Source organism: Mirounga angustirostris, unplaced genomic scaffold (genome assembly GCF_029215605.1).
Source record: "Mirounga angustirostris isolate CCGP_5_RB_7025 unplaced genomic scaffold, mMirAng1.0.hap1 SCAF_16, whole genome shotgun sequence".
NCBI lineage: Eukaryota > Metazoa > Chordata > Mammalia > Carnivora > Phocidae > Mirounga > Mirounga angustirostris.
Window position 1 is genome coordinate 21,205,183 of NW_026991724.1, and position 21,463 is coordinate 21,226,645.

Consider the following 21,463-nt stretch of genomic DNA (forward strand, 5'->3'; position numbering starts at 1 on the left):
AAAAGACTTCCATTTTCTATGGATTTAACATCTCCCAGAATACTAACAAACATTAGTTCCCTCTGGTTATTTGTGGTGGCTCTAATTCTTGTTTAAGATGCCAGCCAGAGCTTTTAACGCTTCCTAATAGTCACAGCCTCTGCATCCCCATTAAGGTCTCTGAAATGGCTACTTCTTTCTTTCAAGCTTCTCTGTGAAGGTTGGTAAATCAGTCTTCATTGTGGGGAGACTAGGCTTAAGGAAGGGGTTTCATATTCAAATTTTCCAAGGGACTCCTTCAAGTAACAGTCTGTGTTCCTAGTAAAAGTCTCTCTATTAACTAGCTTTTATTTTCCTTCAGCCAAGGACATTCATTTAGTTAAGCATATTCTGCACATTCACCCAGTATTCACACTATTTTATTCTTATTTCCCCTCTGACAGTTGACTGTGAATCTTGAATGTTTTCAGTGGTACTTGGATAGCCAAGAGGAAGTCTTAGTAGCTGAATATTACTTCAATACTTTTTAGGTTTCATTTTTCTTACCCATTAGCCTATTCATCATACTCTGTCCAAGTTAGGACCAAATTCTTTTGCAGGACGTTCAGGACCTAGTGCTGAGTTTATTGTCACCTTTCAACTCAAATCCACCTGTATCCATGTGCCCCATAAATTGGAGGAGTTCTGTGCTTTCCTCTTAACCTGATGAAATCATTGTTGTTCTTCAAGTCCTGCATTGTCTGTACCCAGAAGTACTTCCTCTGGGTTCCAGCGGAATTGTCCCTCCACTGTCCAATCACACTCTTATCTGAGGAGCTATCCTATTCCCAGGTTAGCTGTAGTGGTTTCAGTGCTAATTTATCTTCTTGGCTGAACTAGAAAATCTTAGAGACGATGCTTGTTAGTCTCTGTATGTCTCAGACATTGGTACAAATTAAAAAAATGTGCTCTGGAAAGCTTGTTAAATCAGATTTCTCCAAATAATACCATTTTTTCCCCTCAATGACATTATCACCATGGATTTTTTTTTTTTTAAGATTTTATTTATTTGACAGAGAGATAGTGAGAGAGGGAACACAAGCAGGGGGAGTGGGAGAGGGAGAAGAGAAGCAGGCACCCCGCGGAGCAGGGAGCCTGATGCGGGGCTCGATCCCAGGACCCTGGGATCATGACCTGAGCCGAAGGCAGAGGCTTAATGACTGAGCCACCCAGACGCCCCTATCACCATGGATTTTAAGCAAAATATCAGTTGAGAGCACAGAGCATTCTACCCTCTGTAAACTTACTGGTTCTTTTCTGTAATAGTTCAGTATCCTAGCTTCCAGATTTGGCTTAGCTCTCCCTTTGTTCTCATCCTGCAGATCTTACCATTCCTTCTCATTTTCCTTCAGAGATTCCTCTTTCCCCCGGCTTCAATAGTTTCACAGTATCTACAGTTTTGAATTGCAATTTATCTTCCCTGTTTGCTCTTCATTCCCCCTGGGTACTGTGAGTCATCACCATGATTTTAATTATATAAACCGATGAGTCTAAAATCAACATCTCCAGGCTACACTTCTCTGAACCTCAGAAACTCTCCGAAGGTTTGGAATGGAGTAGATGCTCATATAACCGTTTTATGAATAAATAAGTGACTGAATGATAGGTTAATTGTGTACCTAGTTTTAGACAACTTTAAAAAGTCAGATGAAAGTTCATACTTGGTGCTTTAGAGCCATACAATAGAAATAGAATGCAAGCCACATATTTAATTTTTAAATTTCTAGTGGCCACATTTAGAAAGCAAAAGAAAGAAGTAAAATTCATTTATTTTCCTTAAATCAGTATATCCAATATATTCTCATTTCAGCTTGTGATCTATAAAAACATTATTAGTATGATATTTCTTTGTCATACTAAGTCTTTGACATCTGATATGCATTTTACACTTGATACTCATCTGGATTCAGATGCTAAACTCAGTTCCCATTCTCACTAACATTTCTAGTGCTCATTAGTGACACCTAGCTTGTGACTGCGGTATTGGACAGCACAGCCATTGTGAATAGAAGTCATTGCAGGGCCTAGAGCAGGACAAAATGTAAGAAAACGAGGTTTTTGAAGTAAAATAAAAATGCATCTATCCTTACTTAAATATTACCACTGATCTTTTCTGTTTGTTTAAATAGACATTCAGCTATCTTTTGCAACACAACAAAAAGACGTTACCAGCTGGAAAAAAACCACCTCTAATTAAACAATCTGAAAACTTAAATGTCATGAAAGACTCTGCCAATTTGAGGCTGCTATCTGTCTTTGCTCCCATTCTGCCCACTTGATTCTTATATTTTATTACTATCCATTTTCATGTATAGGATTTAATACATCAAGAGTCTTCTTTACTAAAGTCTACTTCTCTCACTTCTTATTTTGCTCCTTCCTACAGTCATTGTCAATCACATCCTAGCCAAGTCTGGATAGGAAATTGAGAACTAATATGAATTGATCTGACCTGATTGTGGAGAGTCATATTGCAGTCTAACATGACAGAAGACCATGTCATATAAAGAGAGTATGTTTCTTGCTAGATGTGCTGCCTTACAACCTTGATAAAAATAGCACTTTCTCTTGCTAAATAGTATTGGGATTGAGTCAGTGACTCAGAAGCATCTGAGAGTCTTTCTGAGGTTTGGGCATCCGAGTCACGGGGATGCAAAATGCCTCTGGCCTGCAGCTTACCTTGTGGTTTTTGACCTTGGCTTTGTCCTCAGTCCCACATGTCAGATCAAGAAAACCAGACAACAGCTTGAAAGAGGGCAAGGTGTGTAATATAAATACAATGAAATCTCTTCCCAGATAACTCCTATTGATCTTCCAGGGCTTTGAGCCATACCACATTGAATTTTTTTTTTCCTAGATGAGCTGACTGCACACAGATTTCACTGGATTTATATGACTTTTTCAAGCCACTAGGATACCAATTAACAAAGCACTAACACAGTACAAGACTTAGTGTCCTCAAATAACTAATGCAGCTCTGCAAAGGCCTAAATCCTGGGGAACATTTTATCCTCTAGAAAAAGCCAGCTGGTTAGAGGATCTGGGGCCATTGACCCTCTCTGTGAGGATGAAATAGGAGGTGCATTTGGGGTGGCTCCTTTTCTTCTGTCCCCGCTGCTCCCTTGGCATCCCTTTGAATGTCAGCCACCTCTTGCCTATTTTTGATAAACTCTGGAAAGGGGAAATGGAGTGAAAAATAAGCCCCAATCCTTATAGATCAGTGTGGGTTTTAGAGGAGGCTGGCACAGTTGCAAATGAAAGAGGCATTATTGTCTTTTAATTTTCAGTTAATGAAAGAAAGAATTCTATAGTTTCTTCAAATTAATCATCATTATTTTAACCTACATTGTGTGCTTAGTCATAGCTACTACTTCACTGAGAGGAATTCTCACTCATAAATAGCATTTTCATGTCTGTGTAAAACTGTAAGTAATCTGATCACCATCTCTGAGCACCATCTCTGAGGAGAAAATGAAGGAAATACATGGGAAAAGAGGTGAACAGGATTTGGGGTGACCTATTTGTCATTATTTGAAGGACAATGATATGGGTAGTATTCTTAGAGGCCAGACATAGCAATAAAGTGGAAGTTAAAAGGAAGCTGATTTTGTCTCAGTATACAAAAAAGAAAGCTCTCTGATAATTCAGTGTCTTCACTCTTACAGCACTCTTCTGCCGAACAAATAAATAAATAAATAAACAAATAGCCTTAAAAGAGGGAGATTAGTAGAGTCATTGAAGAAGAGATTGGACACCGATATTTGGGAAATGTTAAACCTCATAAGGGTGTTGCAATGGAAAAAAAAAAGTCCTTTTCCCCTTTAAAATCCTGGAATTAGGTGATTCTGTAGTTTGACAGATCTCTTGCTATCAGAAATCCTAAGCCAACTTGTTTTGTGGTTGGAGAATAATTTGAAGAAGAAGTTCCATTGGTGACCCAGTAATAACGTGTGCAGCAATCCTCATTTGGAAAAGGTATAGAGAGGACAGGATAGTATGACATAAAGCTGAAGACATCAGTTTTATGCCTACCATATCTCTCAACCAGTGATGTGTTAAAGAAGAGTTATCAGGTGATTCTCAGTAATTTCCCTCTACTTGAAGATTCCATAATAGAGAAATAATTATGTAGTCTGAAATGGCATGTTAAACCACAGAAATAGCACTATTGATGAGCCCTGCCTGTACCTTAAACAGAACAAATTAAGGTTGGCAGGGGGAATACTCCTTTTCTAGAACTATCAGCATCTGCTCAATCAGATGACCTAATAAAAACAACACACAGATGCATTTTATGGCCTGAGGGTGTTTTCTGGGGAATGGATTAGATGTAGCTAATGAAGGCCAAACAGTCAGCTTAATGCCTAGGCTGGCCCTGGGTGGCATGCCTGGCCAAGAAAAGCTCAATAACTAAATGGCAAAGAGAACAGATGAGTCCTGTTACTGGCAAAAGGAAAACTTATATGGGCAGCAGTAACGTTGGCTGAGTTGGGGTAATACAAATTTCAGTCTGGTAGTTCTCACATACTCAGTGGTGCTATGATCCAGTGGGATGATTCTAGGTTGCACCGAAAGTAAAATTTTAGAGTTGGGGAACATATAGCCCAACTCACTGTACTGACGAATTAATTTCTAAGATATCATTGATAGATTAGTTCAGTTTATATTCAAGTCTGTGTATCAACATTCAGTTTTAAATTCTACAACTATTGATTGAATGTTTATTATGAACCAGAGCTCACTAAAGAATAGGGGATACAATTAAGAACTTTTCTAGTTTCTTATCTAGCTTACAATGATACAAAAAGACAAAAACAAAACAAAACAAGAAAAGCAACCAATCCCTAGCCAAGTAAAAAATGTATTAGTTTTAAGAGATCTAAGTATTGTGAAAGAAACTATTCTGAAATAGAGGATAGTAAAATGGGATAAATTACCTTGATGGGTGGTCAGGATAGACTGAGGTGAAATTTGACTTTAGACGGAATGATGATAAGGTGTCAGGAATCTGTTCTAAGGATGTAAACATCTATTTGTGAAACAGTTTATTTTTAATTTTTCTCTTATGGAGTTTTTATCAGTTCAACAAATACTGCATTTAGTGAGTGTTTCAATGGGTCAGGCACTGTGCTAGGTAACAGGACATTGTCCTTTTCTTTTAGGACCTTGCAGTCTACTTTTGGAAAGGGCACAAAAGCCAATAAATACCATGCATTGCAATATATCCGATATTAGAATTTTATATCAGGAGTAGACTTAGCACAGTTGATGGTGGGATTCATTGTTTCCTTGGAGATTTAGTAGAAAAATAATAGTTAATTGGTGTACTGCTGAATGAAGAATCAAAATGGGGGAAGAACTTAGCATGCACAAAGATATATTCATACAAGACAACAAAGGATTTCATAGTAACTACAAGTGGTGTGGGGCAATTAAGTATAAAATGGGAGAGGTGGAGTAAAGAAAGATTTAGCTGAAGAGAAAGAGAAGTCATATATCAAGGATGATGTGTAAGGGCTTTGGGAATCTATCTTATTAGAGGGCACTAAAAAGTTTAAAATGGGGGAGTGAAGTAATGATAGTACTAATAATAATGGGAAGAAGAGGAGGAAGAAAGTAAGTTGGAGGAAGAAGAAATACATTTATTGAGCACTTAATATATGTCAAGCCTTTTCATAGGAACTTCATTTGTAATAATGAAGTCCTTGCAAAAATCATCTGAAGAAATTGGGGCAGAACAATGTATATTAAGAATTTAAGAACTGTGTGTGTTCATTTATGTTTAAGAATCACATGAGGGGCGCCTGGGTGGCTCAGTCATTAAGCGTCTGCCTTCAGCTCAGGTCATGATCCCAGGGTCCTGAGATCGAGCCCTGCATTGGGCTTCTTGCTCAGCTAGGAGCCTGCTTCTGCCTCTCCCACTCCCCCTGCTTGTGTACCCTCTCTAGCTGTCTCTCTTTCTCTGTCAAATAAATAAATAAAATCTTTAAAAAAAAAAAATCATATGAAAGACTCTGTCAAGGATGGGGTCATGGGAACATTGCAGTAGTCCAAGTATAACCCATGATAAGGATCTAGAATTTACGACTTACTTCTTCTATGCTCTAGTTCTAGTGTACCAAATTAAATTATACACTGTTCCTTTTGCATACTTCATATATTAGAAAATCACCTCCTTCCTGGATATTTTCTAAGACACCATCCTCAATTCTACCCAGCTGCTTCTCATAAGGTGTCTATGTATCAATATTCACCGTTGTAATAATTTTTGGGGGAGAAATGGTCCAGATGGTCAACATCGCCCTGGTTGTTTTGGTGTCTAGAATGTTACCCAGTGTTCTAAATTAATGTTGCTTCCATGTATAATGTGAATCACTCCTAGTTATCATATAGGATATTAGTCTTCCTTGTGGTAATTTGTGAATGATGAGTAAATGCGAAATAACCTATAGGTCTCTCCTGAACATCATTCAAAAGATTTCCAGGAGAGACGTTCTCTCAAAATATTCTGATTGTCCTGCCCAGTTTTAATCTCATAGAGGATGTATTTGGTCTCAAGGAAGCATATTGCAGATGTTCAGGAAATACGTATTAGATCTGGTTACATGTATACAATATATTTGACACTATATATATTAGTATTTTTTCTCTGTTTTAAGTGTCAAAACTATAACTCACATCAGCGTAACAATATTTGTTGGAACCTTCTAGAAACACTCACATTTCCACTCTGAGTGCACTTCTTCCCAGTAACTCACTTCAGAATTTCTCGCATTTTGTAATGAAGTACTGCATTTTTTTTTCTTTTTTTAGATTTTTTTATTCTTATGTTAACCCCCATACATTACATCATTAGTTCTAGATGAAGTGTTCCATGATTCATTGTTTGTGCATAACACCCAGTGCTCCATGCAGAATGTGCCCTCCTCAATACCCACCACCAGGCTAACCCATCCTCCCACACCCCTCCCCTCTAGAACCCTCAGTTTGTTTTTCAGAGTCCATCATCTTTCATGGTTCGTCCACCCCTCTGATTTACCCCGCTTCATTCTTCCCCTCCCACTACCTTCTTCTTCTTCTTTTTTTTTTCTTAACATATATTGCATTATTTGTTTCAGAAGTACAGATCTGAGATTCAACAGTCTTGCAAAATTCACAGCGCTTACCAGAGCACATACCCTCCCCAGTGTCTATGACCCAGTCACCCCATCCCTCCCACCCCACCCCCCACTCCAACAACACTCAGTTTGTTTCCTGCGATTAAGAATTCCTCATATCAGTGAGATCATATGATACATGTCTTTCTCTGTTTGACTTATTTCACTCAACATAATACCCTCCAGTTCCATCCACGTCGTTGCAAATGGCAAGATCTCATTCCTTTTGATGGCTGCATAATATTCCATTGTATATATATATATATATATACCACCTCTTCTTTATCCAGTCATCTGTCGATGGACATCTTGGCTCTTTCCACAGTTTGGCTATTGTGGACATTGCTGCTATAAACATCAGGGTGCACGTACCCCTTCGGATCTTTGTATGGAACCAGAAAAGACCCCGCATAGCCAGAAGTACTGCATTTTATACTACAATATCACCAAGCCTCCTGGGTGTTCCTGGAGGTTGTGTTAGTTAAAGACTGCCTTGAATGTTTTAGATACAAAGTAAAATTTGGATATAAAAGATATTGGAGTGGGCGCCTCGGTGGCTCAGTTGGTTAAGCGACTGCCTTCGGCTCAGGTCATGATCCTGGAGTCCCTGGATCGAGTCCCGCATCGGGCTCCCTGCTCGGCAGGGAGTCTGCTTCTCCCTCTCCCACTCCCCATTTGTGTTCCCTCTCTCGCTGTGTCTTTCTCTGTCAAATAAATAAATAAAAGCTTAAAAAAAAAAAAAGATATTGGAGTGGAGTTGAGGATTCCAACATGTCTTCATTCAATTCTTTTTCTCTCCATATTTATGCTTCTGTTGGGCTCACTTTCTTCTCTCTGTAAAGGACTCCTCCATGTAATGGAGAGGAAGTCCCAGTTTCCATAGGTTTCTATGCTTTGGCTTGCATTTGAAAAGACAACAGCTACAAATCATTTTCAACCTGAAAAGGAAACACAAGGAAAAAACAAAACAAAACATCTAATTGATCTATGTTGGGTTCTGTCATCCACCCACTTGAAGTGGGGCACACTTATTGAAAAATAGGATTCTGTGAAGAAGAAGAGTTCCTCAAATAATAGGTGTCACAGTTATAAAAATTGGTAATGGACAAATGTTTCTTGTATAAGGAAGAAAAAAGGAAAGGAAGGGAGGGAGGAAGGAAGAAAGACAGTTGGCATCACAACCATTTTGGAAGAGTTTGTCATGATCTAGTAACACTGTAGATGCTACTATCATGGTTCAACTATGACCCATCATTCCAAAGAATGTCCCTTAGAGAAACCTTTGCACATATATAATGGGATACATGTACATGAAGGCTCATGACATTTCCTTTAAAACCTAAAATCTAGGACACAAAGGCCCATCATCAGTAGAATGTATGAATAATTTTCATATATTTATATAAAATTTGGTATATTCATTTATCAATAAAAATGACAAATCTATCTACCTATATCAAAATACCTAATGTTGGGCAAAAAAATAAATAAAAGCATAAAAAATAAATATATTAAGATTCCACTTATATTAAGTTCAAAATGTGAAAAGTAGTACTGTGTTGTTTAGATCAATATGTATAATATTGTTTATAGATAATATAGACCCATATAGTATATTGTTTACTAGTAACTGAATTATAAAGAAAAAAAATTAAAAATGGTTATCACAAAAGTCATGATAGGGTTTACTTTTATAGGAAAGTAATGAGGCTTATTAGGTGAAAATAAATGGGGGATTCCTCTGATGCAAATAATAATTAATTTCTTAGGTAATTACATGGAATTTCTCATTACTCTTTTTAAACTTTAGGTATGTTTATTCACTTCTTGGTATAATTCTTACATTTTGCCATTAAGTAAGGATGGAAAAAAAAGTTTTCTTTGCAACCTCTTTTGAATGTGTGTTTTTAGGTAAAAAAAAAATGCTCATGATTCTTGCTCCATGGCATACTAACTAGGTGACATTGGGCAAATTGTTTCGTCTCTTTGCCTATCATTTTCTTCATTACATGATTGAAACAGTAAAATAGTAACGGCAGTGATTAAAATAGCAATAACAACAATGTCAACAGTATTCACAAAGTTGGATATAAAATAGGCCTATGCATGTAAAAACACCTAACAATTTGGTTGACACATAGTAAGTATTCAATGGAATATAATTTTCTGTAGTTTTTCCCTGATAACAATAACAGAAAAAAGATTCAGGAGGAAGTATATTGCTTCTGTCTGGCTCTCTGCCAACATGAGGCCCTTATCTTTGAGTTTTTTAAATTAAAATATAAAATTAACCAAACTAATTGTTTATTTGGGCATGTATAAAGTTTTAGGACTGTGTTCATTGCTGAGGATCAAATGTAAAAACAAACAAAGAAAAAACACAAGTATTTAATGAGCTCTCCATAAAGACTGGATTTCTCCCTCACTGCCCACGTACTTCCAATGCCTAGGACTCACAGGTCATGTCCATAACATGAGATAATACCTGTCAGTATTTTTGTGTACTATTATCACATGGTCATATAATTATGTAAAAGTTTAAAAATGAAAATATTTGACCATGATTGATTAAAGCTACTGTGTTTTGGGTTTTTGTTGTTGTTGTTGTTGTTGTTGTTTTTGTTTTATTTTGTTTTTCTATTCTTAATTGTCCTGCATCACACTTTATCTCAAGTCAGGTAGTATTAGAATAGCTGTGGGCACTGTCATCATCCAGCTAAGGGGAAATTAAATGAGAATATGTTTAGTTTATATTTAAATACAATATGGTTACATGATTTACCATCATGCCTAACTATAATTTAATTAGTTCTGGCCTTTCATTTATAGAAAGAGCTTCCGGGAATACTCCTAAAACAAACTTGGTGACTTATTTGACATCACAGCACAAAAGTGCAGGGATAGATGTTGTATCTTAATACGAATGTCTTATGAATCATAGTACTCAAAATATGTGGGCATTGAGGGGCACCTGGGTGGCTCAGTCATTAAGCGTCTGCCTTCGGCTCAGGTCATGATCCCAGGGTCCTGGGATCGAGCCCCGCATAGGGCTCCCGGCTCTGCGGGAAGCCTGCTTCTACCTCTCCCACTCCCCCTGCTTGTGTTCCCTCTCTCGCTGTGTCTCTCTCTGTCAAATAAATAAATAAAATCTTAAAAAATATGTGGGCATTGGGGAAGAAAGCTGATTTAAATTTGTGGATCTAGAAACTAGTCTATAGAATGTTAAATTATTCAAAACATTATCATGCAAAATAGCAAGTGCAAAATTCAGCTCTCATCAATACCTGGCTAAACAGAACCTCTCTCTCCCCTATCAGGAATATACCAATTAGCCATCATATAAAGTAAATATATAGAATGATAGATAAATAGATAGATAGATAGATAGATAGATAGATAGATAGATGATAGATAATTTGATATAAATCACATGAGATATAATCTATTAATACCTGAATTTGTAGAACACAAACCTTTGGCAGTATTCTATGCCACAAAAGGTTTATGTTTGAAGTTTCATCTTTTATCCATCCTAAATATCAATAAAAATTTAAAAATAGATAAAAACTCTAGATAGAGGAGAGAATTGGTGATTTCTATTTTCTCCACATAAAAGAATATTGAAAATGTTTTGTCTGAATAGACATACTTCTAAATAAGATATACAAATGGTCAATAAGCACATGAAAAGATGCTGAACATTATTGGTCTTTAGAGAAATGCGTATCAAAACCATGATTTTGATTTGGTGTGGTCCATTAGGTACAACTGATGAACCAATATTGATATATAATTTTAATTAAAGCCCATAGTTTACATTAGGGTTCACTTTGTGTTGTATAGTTCTATGGGTTTTGACAAATGCATAATGTGCTACAACTCAATAAAAAGTGATATCAGGGAATAAAACCCAAATATTTGGAAATTAAACAAAGATTTTACCTGGGCCATTAGAAAATAAGTCAAAACAAATGAAAATAAATATAGGTGCTATCAAAATGTAAGAGATGCAGCTTAAGCAGTGTTTACTGGGAAATTTATATTTAAAAATTTTCAAAATTATATTCGATTAAGAGGATGGTAAAAAATATCAAGGATCTAAGTTCCACCCACCATACATGTCATAGCATTTCTAGGTATTTAGCCCCCAGAAATGAAAATACATGCCCACACAAACACAAGTACACAAATGTTCATAATAGCAGTAGTCATAATGGCCCCAAACTGGAAACAACTGAGATTTTCATAAACTGGTTCATAGACAAATAAATTAGGCTGTATATATATATACATACACATACACATATATAGAATAGATCCTCAGCAATAAAAACAAACCAAACAATGATACATGTAACAGCATGAATGAATCTCCATAAATAGTACACTGAGCAAAACAAGTTACAAAAGACTACCTCTGTAGAGTTCTATTCTATGACGATCTGAAATGCGTACATGGAGGGATAGAAAACTGATCATGGATTGCCTGAGGCCAAGGCTTATAAGGGAATTGCTTGCAAAGAGAATGTGAGAACATTTTTGAGTGGATGGAAATGTTCAAAATATTGATTGTGGTGATGGTTATATTATGTATCTATTTGCCAAAACTCATTGGACTATACACTTAGAATGTAGGAATTTTATTATATGAAAATTATACTTCAGTAAGTTGTTCAAAAACTATCCATTGGAAAGAGTAGGATTTTTGTGATCTAAATACATGGGTTCACTTTTATGCAAAGATGTGCTATGTGATATAAAACATGTAGAATACAGTCTATGAAACCAGTCCTCTATTTGTAAATTGCAAGTAATAATATTTATCTCCCATTTTGAAAAAGAACAATTGAAATTGTGCATATGAAAGTGCTCTGTGTAAACTGTTCCAACAGTATTGTCACAGCACTTTTTTTCTCCCCCTCTTCAGTTACAGCCTGGCCTTCTGTAAGCTTTGTACATATAAAGACTTTGAAGTAATGATGCTGCTGCATACCCAGACTAGCATTTGCTGGCAGAGCAAATCCATACCCTAGAATTTCCACATCCTAGCATTTGCTTTACAGGGACCCCAAGTCTTGCCTGTTTTGCAGGCGTTACTGTGAAGGCTTGCACATACAAACGATTGTAGTTAATTTCAGTTCTCAGCAGTTCACATGCAGAACTGTGTAAACAGTCTTGAATTGCACAGTCTCCATTAGCAGTGACAGGAACCACTTCAAGGTACCTTGGGCAATTCTTCCAAAAGGTCAGCTTAAGACACATTCACCTGTACTTTCTGTTTCCCCCCCTCTTCCTGGCACTAGCCCAATTACTTCAGTTTTGTAAGTCCGTATCTTCATCAGTACCACACAGCAGAAAGCACAATAAGGTGACAGTTTTTAGCTGGTGGCACATCTGATTAATGAGGCAAGGCTGAAATTAACTTTTCCTCATGTTACATGCATTCCCCAGTCACGTAAAATCCCCCTTGTTATGCTACCCATTAACATCTTCACCACCAATAACCACATTGAAGTGTAATGTACTTTTTACTGAAATAGGCATCCATCCATGTCCTATTATTCTGTAAATAAAATGTGACATGATTTGATATTAACACAGATAAATTTGTCTATTTAGAGAGCTTTTTAGTCAATACAATACTTCCTGATTGCATGTCTCATATCCATATACATAGATAGGCATATTATGTTAAAAATAGTAATGGGTACATCTTGATGACAAAAATAGAATATGGAGTAAGGCAGAAATCTTTGACAGGTAATTATTATGAATGGCAGGAATGCCATATACACTGAAAAATAATCAACCATGTAACCAAAGGCAGAATACCTTTCCCATTTAAAATTAATTTTCCAAAGGAACTCTGTTCAACATGCTGAAATTGTTGTCAGAGCTCAATAATAAAAATGGCAAGTGCTCCAATTCCTCTGCTTTGTCTATCTTTAAGAAAATCTATTTGGCCCTGACCCACAGAGCTTAACAGCAAATGTTGCATAGTATCATGTAATTAGAAATAAATATAGCGGTGCCTGGGTGGCTCAGTTGTTAAGCATCTGCCTTCGGCTCAGGTCATGATCTCGGGGTCCTGAGATCGAGCCCCACATCGGGCTCCCTGCTCGAGGAAGCCTGCTTCTTCCCCTCCCACTCCCCCTGCTTGTGTTTCCTCTCTCGCTGTCTCTCTCTTTCTGTCAATAAATAAATAAAATCTTTTAAAAAAAAGAGAAAGAAATATAGAAACCTGTTAATAGAAGATATGTTTATCATACAGTTAGTTGACCAGAAAATAATTAGGTTTTTTTAAAAAGGTTAAAAACATAATTACTAATTTTCTTCTTGCCATATGAAACCAGTATTTTTTTTTGAGATATCATCCTAACTTAAAATTGTCAATATATATTCAATTTACAATCTGGAAGCAATTAGATAAATTTAATGGGGAAGAATCTTTAGATTATTTGATTTCCAGTAATACGGGAACAGAATAGTATCTATTTTGTGAAGTTTTATAAATATTAAATGAGCTTTTATATATAAATCACCTAAGACAGTACCCGATCTATTGTTTGTGCTCAGTAAGTATTAGCTATTAGTTATTATTGCTCTTATTAATATTCGGTTCTGCCTTGTGAGCCCATGCTGTCATGCTTTCTAGTCTGATTTAAAGTGTACAATTATGCAATCTGTTTTTAGTTTTGTCACAAAGTTTTGGCTTTGAGCAAGTTAGCAGATCTCTCTGGATGGATTTTACTTTCCTTTTTAATGGAGAATCTCCATGTAGATAAAGATTTCTTTTCTGCTCTTTGAAATTATAACAAAGTCAATGCCTCATGTACATCAAAATATTCCCAGAACCAAAAACATATTTGCACTGCTATAGTGCAAAAAGTTATTGATTTTTACTTATATTTCAGACATAAAAGAATAAATCCTAATACTTGGATTTCAAGGTGCATTCCCACATTCCCTGAATCATATATTGGTGCACTCCTAGTCAGTGAATGGCCATCCTCCACAACTTGTTCTCTCTGTGGGAAATTAAGCCTGATCAATGCATAGTGAGCACCAACCACCTATCAGGCAAGTGCTAATTATTAGTTCTATTTGACAGATGAGTAAACTGAGGCTTATGAAGAATATATGAGTTGCCCAAGGACCAACAATCTAGGAGTATCAGTATCAAAATATTTTCTCTTTGTAAATGTAATTTTAACTCTCATTAAAAAAATAAAGTAAGTGTAAAAAAGAAGTTAAAATCTTCACACCCCTTTGCATTTTTAAATTGTATTCTTCCAGATAGATATAGGTATAGGTATATTGTCTTAGAATACTATTTATTTATCTATATTATTATTGTCTTTAAATAAGCATAAAAAGTGAAAGAAAACAGGCAAAAACAAAGAACTGATGAGGAAGGAAAAGAGAAGGGAAGGAAAGCAAAATAGTTTTGTCTTAATTTGTCTTATTTCAGGGTGAGTGCAAAATAGACAGAAGGTAGGGAAAGCAAATCAAGATGACAAATTCAGAAGCAAACTCTAAAGTCTAGAAATAGAGCCCTATGTGCACTCTCTGTCATGGTCTCCAATCTCTGGACCCTTCCCTTGTCCAGGCCACACTGACTCACATACCACCTGACCTGGTAAGTAGCTCAGCCCACCCCAGTGAGATCACTCCCTTCTCTGAGCCCAGAAATACTTAAGAAGAGGGATCTTACACATTAGGGGGGAAGCCTGAAGCCCTGTCATCACCACTGGTTCATAGTGTCTGCATAACCAAGTCTTCTATACTTGTATGGGCTACAAACCTGTTAGGAAATTTAAGACATTAAACCTCATGATTGGCATAATGTCTTTTAACTCTGACATACAAAGATTTCAAGATTACCAAGTGATCTCGGGTGCCTGGGTGGCTCAGTCGTTAAGCGTCTGCCTTTGGCTCAGGTCATGATTCCAGGGTCCTGGGATGGAGTCCCACATTGGGCTCCCTGCTCGGCGGGAAGCCTGCTTCTCCCCCCCCACTCCCCCTGCTTCTGTTCCTGCTCTCGCTATCTCTCTCTCTGTCAAATAAATAAATAAAATCTTAAAAAAAAAAAAAAGATTACCAAGTGATCTTATTGGCCTAATATTTATCTATTTATTTATTTATAGTATTTATTTATTTTGACATTTTATTTTTTAATTTTTTTTAATTTTTTAAATTAAAAAAAATTATTATGTTCAGTTAGCCAGCATATAGTACATCATAAATTTTTGATGTAGTGTTCAACAATCCATTAGTTGTGTATAACACCAAGTGCTCATCACAACACATGCCCTCCTTAATACCCATCACCCGGTTACCCGATCCCTGATAATTTGATAATTGTCTTTCTCTGCTTGACTTATTTCACTTAACATAATCCCCTCCAGTTCCATCCATGTCGATGCAAATGGTGGGTATTCATCCTTTCTGATGGATGAGTAATATTCCATTGTATATATGTACTACATCTTCTTTACCCACTCATCTGTTGAAGGGCATCTCGGCTCCTTCCACAGTTTGGCTATTGTGGACATTGCTGCTATGAACATTGGGGTGCATGTGCCCCTTCTTTTCACTACATCTGTATCTTTGGGGTAAGTACCTAGTAGTGCAATTGCTGGGTCATAGGGTAGCTGTATTTTTAACATCTTGAGGAACCTCCATACTGTTTCCAGAGTGGTTGTACCAGCTTGCATTCCCACCAACAGTGTAAGAAGGTTCCCCTTTCTCCACATCCTCACCAACACTTGTTTCCTGTCTTGTTAATTTTGGCCATTCTAACTGGTGTAACATGGTATCTCAATATGGTTTTGATTTGTATTTCCCTGATGGCTAGTGATGTTGAACATTTTTTCATGTGTTTGTTAGCCCTTTGTATGTCTTCTTTGGAGAGGTGTCTGTTCATGTGTTCTGCCCATTTTTGACTGGATTATTTGTTTTTTGGGTGTTGAGTTTGATAAGTTCTGTAGAGATCTTGAATACCAGCCCTTTATCTGATATGCCATTTGCAAATATCTTCTCTGATTCTGTCAGTTCCCTTTTAGTTTTGTTGACTATTTCCTTTGCTGTGCCAAAGCTTTTGATCTTGATGAAGTCCCAGTAGTTCATTTTTGCTTTTGTTTCCCTTGCCTTTAGAGACATATCTTGAAAGAAGTTGCTGTGGCCAGTGTCAAAGAGGTTACTGCCTATGTTCTTGGCCTAATAGTTATAAACAATCTTTACAAGTATAATTCTCCATGTAGACTATAGTCTTGAGTATAGTCAATGTGCCTTGGTCCTGTTTGTATACACTACAGCACTTTATAATGTCTATAAGCTCAGGAGGGGCAGGCACAACCTCATGCCTAGCGTAGTGCCAGGAACAAAGCAAGCTCTCAGAGAAGGCTCATAGAATGACAAGGCAATAATCCCAGTAAAGATTTCCTTATTGCAATGAACTAATTCTCAGTAATATAAACCGCTAGGCATTATCAAGTATTAAATTAAATTTATCAAAATTTAATTTATAATTAAATTGAACTTCATTATAAAAATCCAAAATTTTAGTAAAACCGAGATTAGTAAAACTGTTTCTATGACTTTTATAGGTATAGCTGTGGACTTGACATTAAGACAAAGGCCCTGAATGCAGCCATTGCCTTATTTTCAGCAAACAGTATAGCTGGATCTGTACAATATGTGACAGTGGCAGCTTGGGATGGTATGAAAGACAGTTGTGGTATCACAACCTGAGTTTGGTCCCCATAACTTTGACTTTTCAGTCCAGTTTATATACTCTCTTTCTTATTTTCAGCATAAAGAGGGATGATATATTTCTCCTGCTTCCCTTAGGGATTACAGGTATTTTTATTGAAGCCCTTGCACAGCAAAGATACCTAGTATGCATTTAATAATCAATAGCTACTATATTTTTATTACTGTTATTATTATAGATGAATGCTATCAGATAATATGTAGATTATTAAATATTTCATTTGGTATTTAGATTATAATTAAATTTGGAAATATGCAATCTCCAGTTTCTTTGTTGAGACATACAGGGTAAAAGTTGGTGAGCTGTGAGAAGAAATTATAAGGTATAAATAAAATCCTGCTGTAGTTACTGACTGACCCCTCTATGAGAACAGGAATCAAACCTAAAAAGTGAGTGAGTGAGAGAGGGAATATATAGATTGCAATTTCTGAATAATTACGTTTAAAAACTATAACACTAAGCTTAGCTAAAATGTTGTCTCAAGTTATGAAACCTTTTGTCTATCTCTTTCTCCTCCCTAAGTCCCTGGTTTTTGTGTTCTCTTAAAAATAAATAATAATTGGGGGTGCCTGGGTGGCTCAGATGGTTAAGCGTCTGCCTTCGGCTCAGGTCATGATCCCAGGGTCCTGGGATCGAGTCCCACATCGGGCTCCCTGCTCCTTGGGAGCCTGTTTCTCCCTCTGCTTCTCTCTCTCTCTCTCTCTCTGTCTCTCATGAATAAATAAATAAAATCTTTAAAATAAATAAATAAATAAATAAATAAATAAATAAATAAATAAATAAATAATTGTCTAATACCACCACCACCAATGTTTACCACCACCACTTTCTTTTCAGGTTAGTGTTTAGCCAAGTGCGGTAGTCAGTGAGCTAAAATGGATAAACCTCCCATGTGATTAGGAATATCTTAGAGAGGGCACCTGGGTGGCTCAGATGGTTAAGCGTCTGCCTTCAGCTCAGGTCATGATCCCAGGGTCCTGGGATTGAGGCCCACATTGGGCTCCTGGCTCGGCGAAAAGCCTGCCTCTCGCCCCTGCTCATGCTCTCTCTCTCTCTCTCTGTATCTCTGTGTCTCAAATGAATAAATAAAATCTTTAAAAAAGAAAAAAATATGTATTTATTTTTTTTAAGATTTTATTTATTTATTTGACAGAGAGAGAGAGAGACAGCAAGAGAGGGAACACAAGCGGGGGAGTGGGAGAGGGAGAAGCAACTTCCCGCTGAGCAGGGAGCCTGATGCAGGGCTCCATCCCAGGACCCTGGGACCATGACCTGAGCCGAAGGCAGATACTTAACGACTGAGCCACCCAGGCGCCCCAAGAAAAAAAAATATCTTAGAGATATGTGAAGACATGGATCATGTGGGAACCATCTGCAAACACTGAGAAGGAAAAAGGCAGAGTGACAGGAGGTACTAATATATTCTTAGTACTTTCTTCTGACTTTTCATGTTTTGTTCTATGTCCTCAAAACTATGCGGAGTATTTATTACTTCTACACATTACAAATATGAAACCTAAGAATCAAAGAGGTAGGGAATGGCAGAGCCATGGTTCAAATACAGGTCTCTGAGACTCCTGTTTTGCTCATTGTCTCCACTCTACCAGAGCTGTCAAGTGAGAACATGGATAATAGTGTGAATAAAACAGTAAAAATAACATCTTCTTTGATGAGTTTGGGAAAGGCTTCCTGAAAAAGAGCACTGTAACCTTGAATTTCACCTTTCTCATGATAACTACCTTATCTCCAAAATGGGGGCAAACATTCTAGTCTCTGCTGATTTTTGTGAAATGAAAACAAGCAGATGGAAATGCATATGTTTTTAAAAACTCTAAAGCACCCTAAAAATATGAGAAAGTTTTCAGAAAGGAAACTGGTGACTTGGAATTGTTGGTTGAGACTCCTACAATACCTTTCCAAAATTTATTGCCTGGAACTTTCATAGGTGCTTCTGAGGGAAATGTCCTAAAGATAAACCATTTTTTTTTTGTAATGATTTTTAATTTTCCCTCCTTCTGACATATTTAATGCATATTGGCATATTAAAGGCTCTGAGATTTTTACAATAAAACAAAACATTCAGTATTTTATGAATAATTAATAATTTCATTCAATTTGAATAAAATTTTTATTTAATATGAATAAAAATATTGAATGAAAATCTTAGATTCAAATCTCAGCTCTACCACTTACTAGCTATGTTCCTTTGGGCAGCATATTAAATCCCTTTGAGTTGATGTTTGCTCATCAGATAATTGGGTAATCCTATTGCAGAATAGTGTCAGTTGAGGAAAGTATTTCATATGCAGTGTTTGGTACAGAGTACGTGTTCAATGAATATTAGATATTTTTCTCTTCTTCCCTCTACAGAATCCATGTTTGTTGCTCCAAACACATACTTGCCTTGGTGCGAAAGCATTGTTTATTAGATCCATTTGCCTTGTGTGAACAGTTTACATCAAGTCCTAGTTTTAGGAAGGAAAGAATTGCTAAGCTCTTTGTGTCACATTGGCAGACACCTATCCTGTGCTTGGAAGCAACCAAGTCAGAACACTGCAAATCAGTACTTCTATGTCATTTTTTAAAAGTTCTTTTTCATTGAGAAAAAAAAGAATCTAAGGAGGTATAAAATTGTTTTTGTTTCACCTCTCACAGAAGGACAAGGGAAAGATCTGAAAGTGTGTCCCCCCTTCCCCAAAGACCCACCCCAAATCTTTCCCTGTCTTCCTTCAGTTAACATCCTCCCCGACCATCCATTTCTCTGGGAGCTGTATTTGGAACTCATTCATGTTTGCTCAATAGCTTGGATTATCTTTTTTACTTATGCTGGGATTTATCAACATGAAGAGGAGTGAGGGATGATCTTTCACTTCTAGTAAACACTTCATTATTTGCCTTTGGTATTTGAAGACAACAAAACAAAGCATATCCTTACAGAGTGTCTCCTCAGTAATTACTGCTGGTGTTGTCAGTTGCAGACTGCCTTCCTGCCAGCATCTGAATTATCTAACAAAGAAAGATAAAGAAAATGAGTTAGCCATTTTTACTCTTTCCAAATGGGAAAGATAGCCTGAAATCAACTCAGCTGTCATTGCTCTTTGGAAAGGTCCCAGGCCAAATGTGCCCCTGTTTTTCGGTGCTAGTCCTTCTGAAATTGGGTTTGGATAGAGGGGCCAAGGAGCCAGCAAGATAACTGAGCCACGTATTTTGTCAAGACCACACCTACCCTTTAAATTGCTGCTTTTCTTTAATGAGAATATCCTGCATACATTACAGTTGTCCTCATTGTCTTTGTCTGGCTTTTCCCAGAAAGTGTTTTGTACTTATCTTCTTTGCCTCTCCGTTTGCCATGGCACAATTTAATGAACACATTTAATTACGCAAATTGTCTTTTTAACCGCTTCAGATAAATTGTATTAGGTAAAAGATAGTTTCTCAGAACTTGCTTTTGTTTTTGTTTTTGTGTACCATTTTCATGTGCAAAGAAAGAGAGGAAGTGGAAAGAATTTGTCCTTTAGTACTGACAAGTCAAGCTGAAGATCTCTATTACCATTTGCTCACCTCATGACCTTGAAAAAATAGTACATGTTTTTGAACTTTAGTTTTTCTTATTGGTAAGTGGAAGGAAATAATATCTATCTTTATCTTAAGAATAAAAATGAATATTTTAGGGACTTCACATTCAGACAAGATGGTCTAGACCCATACCTCCCTGCTCTTTGCTAAGCACAGCATAAGCCCTGGAAAAGGCATAGAAGACAACAAAAGGAGAACTCTGAAAAGGTAGTGAGAAAAAAGTAAGCTGGATTGGGACCTCAGAACTGGAAGAACAAGCTGGCATCAGGGCATTTTAAATGTAGCCCCCACCCAACAGAAGAAGGCTTCTGAGCTCTGACATGTCCTGACAGCAGCTTAGCCTTTGAAGTTGGCTCAGGTAGGCTCATTCTGACCCTGAATCTAATGGAGTACCTGTGACAATGTCATGTGAGCTCAACAGCAACACGGCCAGTAAGGGGGATCTATCAGGAGGAGCTCTTCACTGAACAAGTGTCCAGGGAAGCTGCTCTTTTACTTTGCTGGGCCTGAGAATCTCTTTTATCCTCGAGAAATACTGAAAGAGAAGGGTGGAATCTGCAAAATGGAATGAGTCACAATAAGCAATTCCATTTGGAGTCTCTTTGTTCACACAGTCCTGAGATGACCTTTTCGTCCATCACCCCAACCCTTCAGCCCGATCCAGAGACACTCGGCGCAGGGCACAACCAGTGGAGGAATCCAGCCACAGCAAGTGGTGAGAAAGAGAAAACTTCACCCCCATCCAGAGGTACTACACTGTTTGGGCAGAGCCAGCAAGATGACAGCAGCAGCAAGCTGAATGTTCTGGAGATCCTCTTTGAATTAGAGGGCCTAAGACTCCCTGTCTCTCTAGAGACAAGCAGGCAGCTGTAGTGGGGTGGGGTGGGGGGGCACTGCTAAAGGGAATCCCACCACATCCCTTCCCCATGAGAAGACA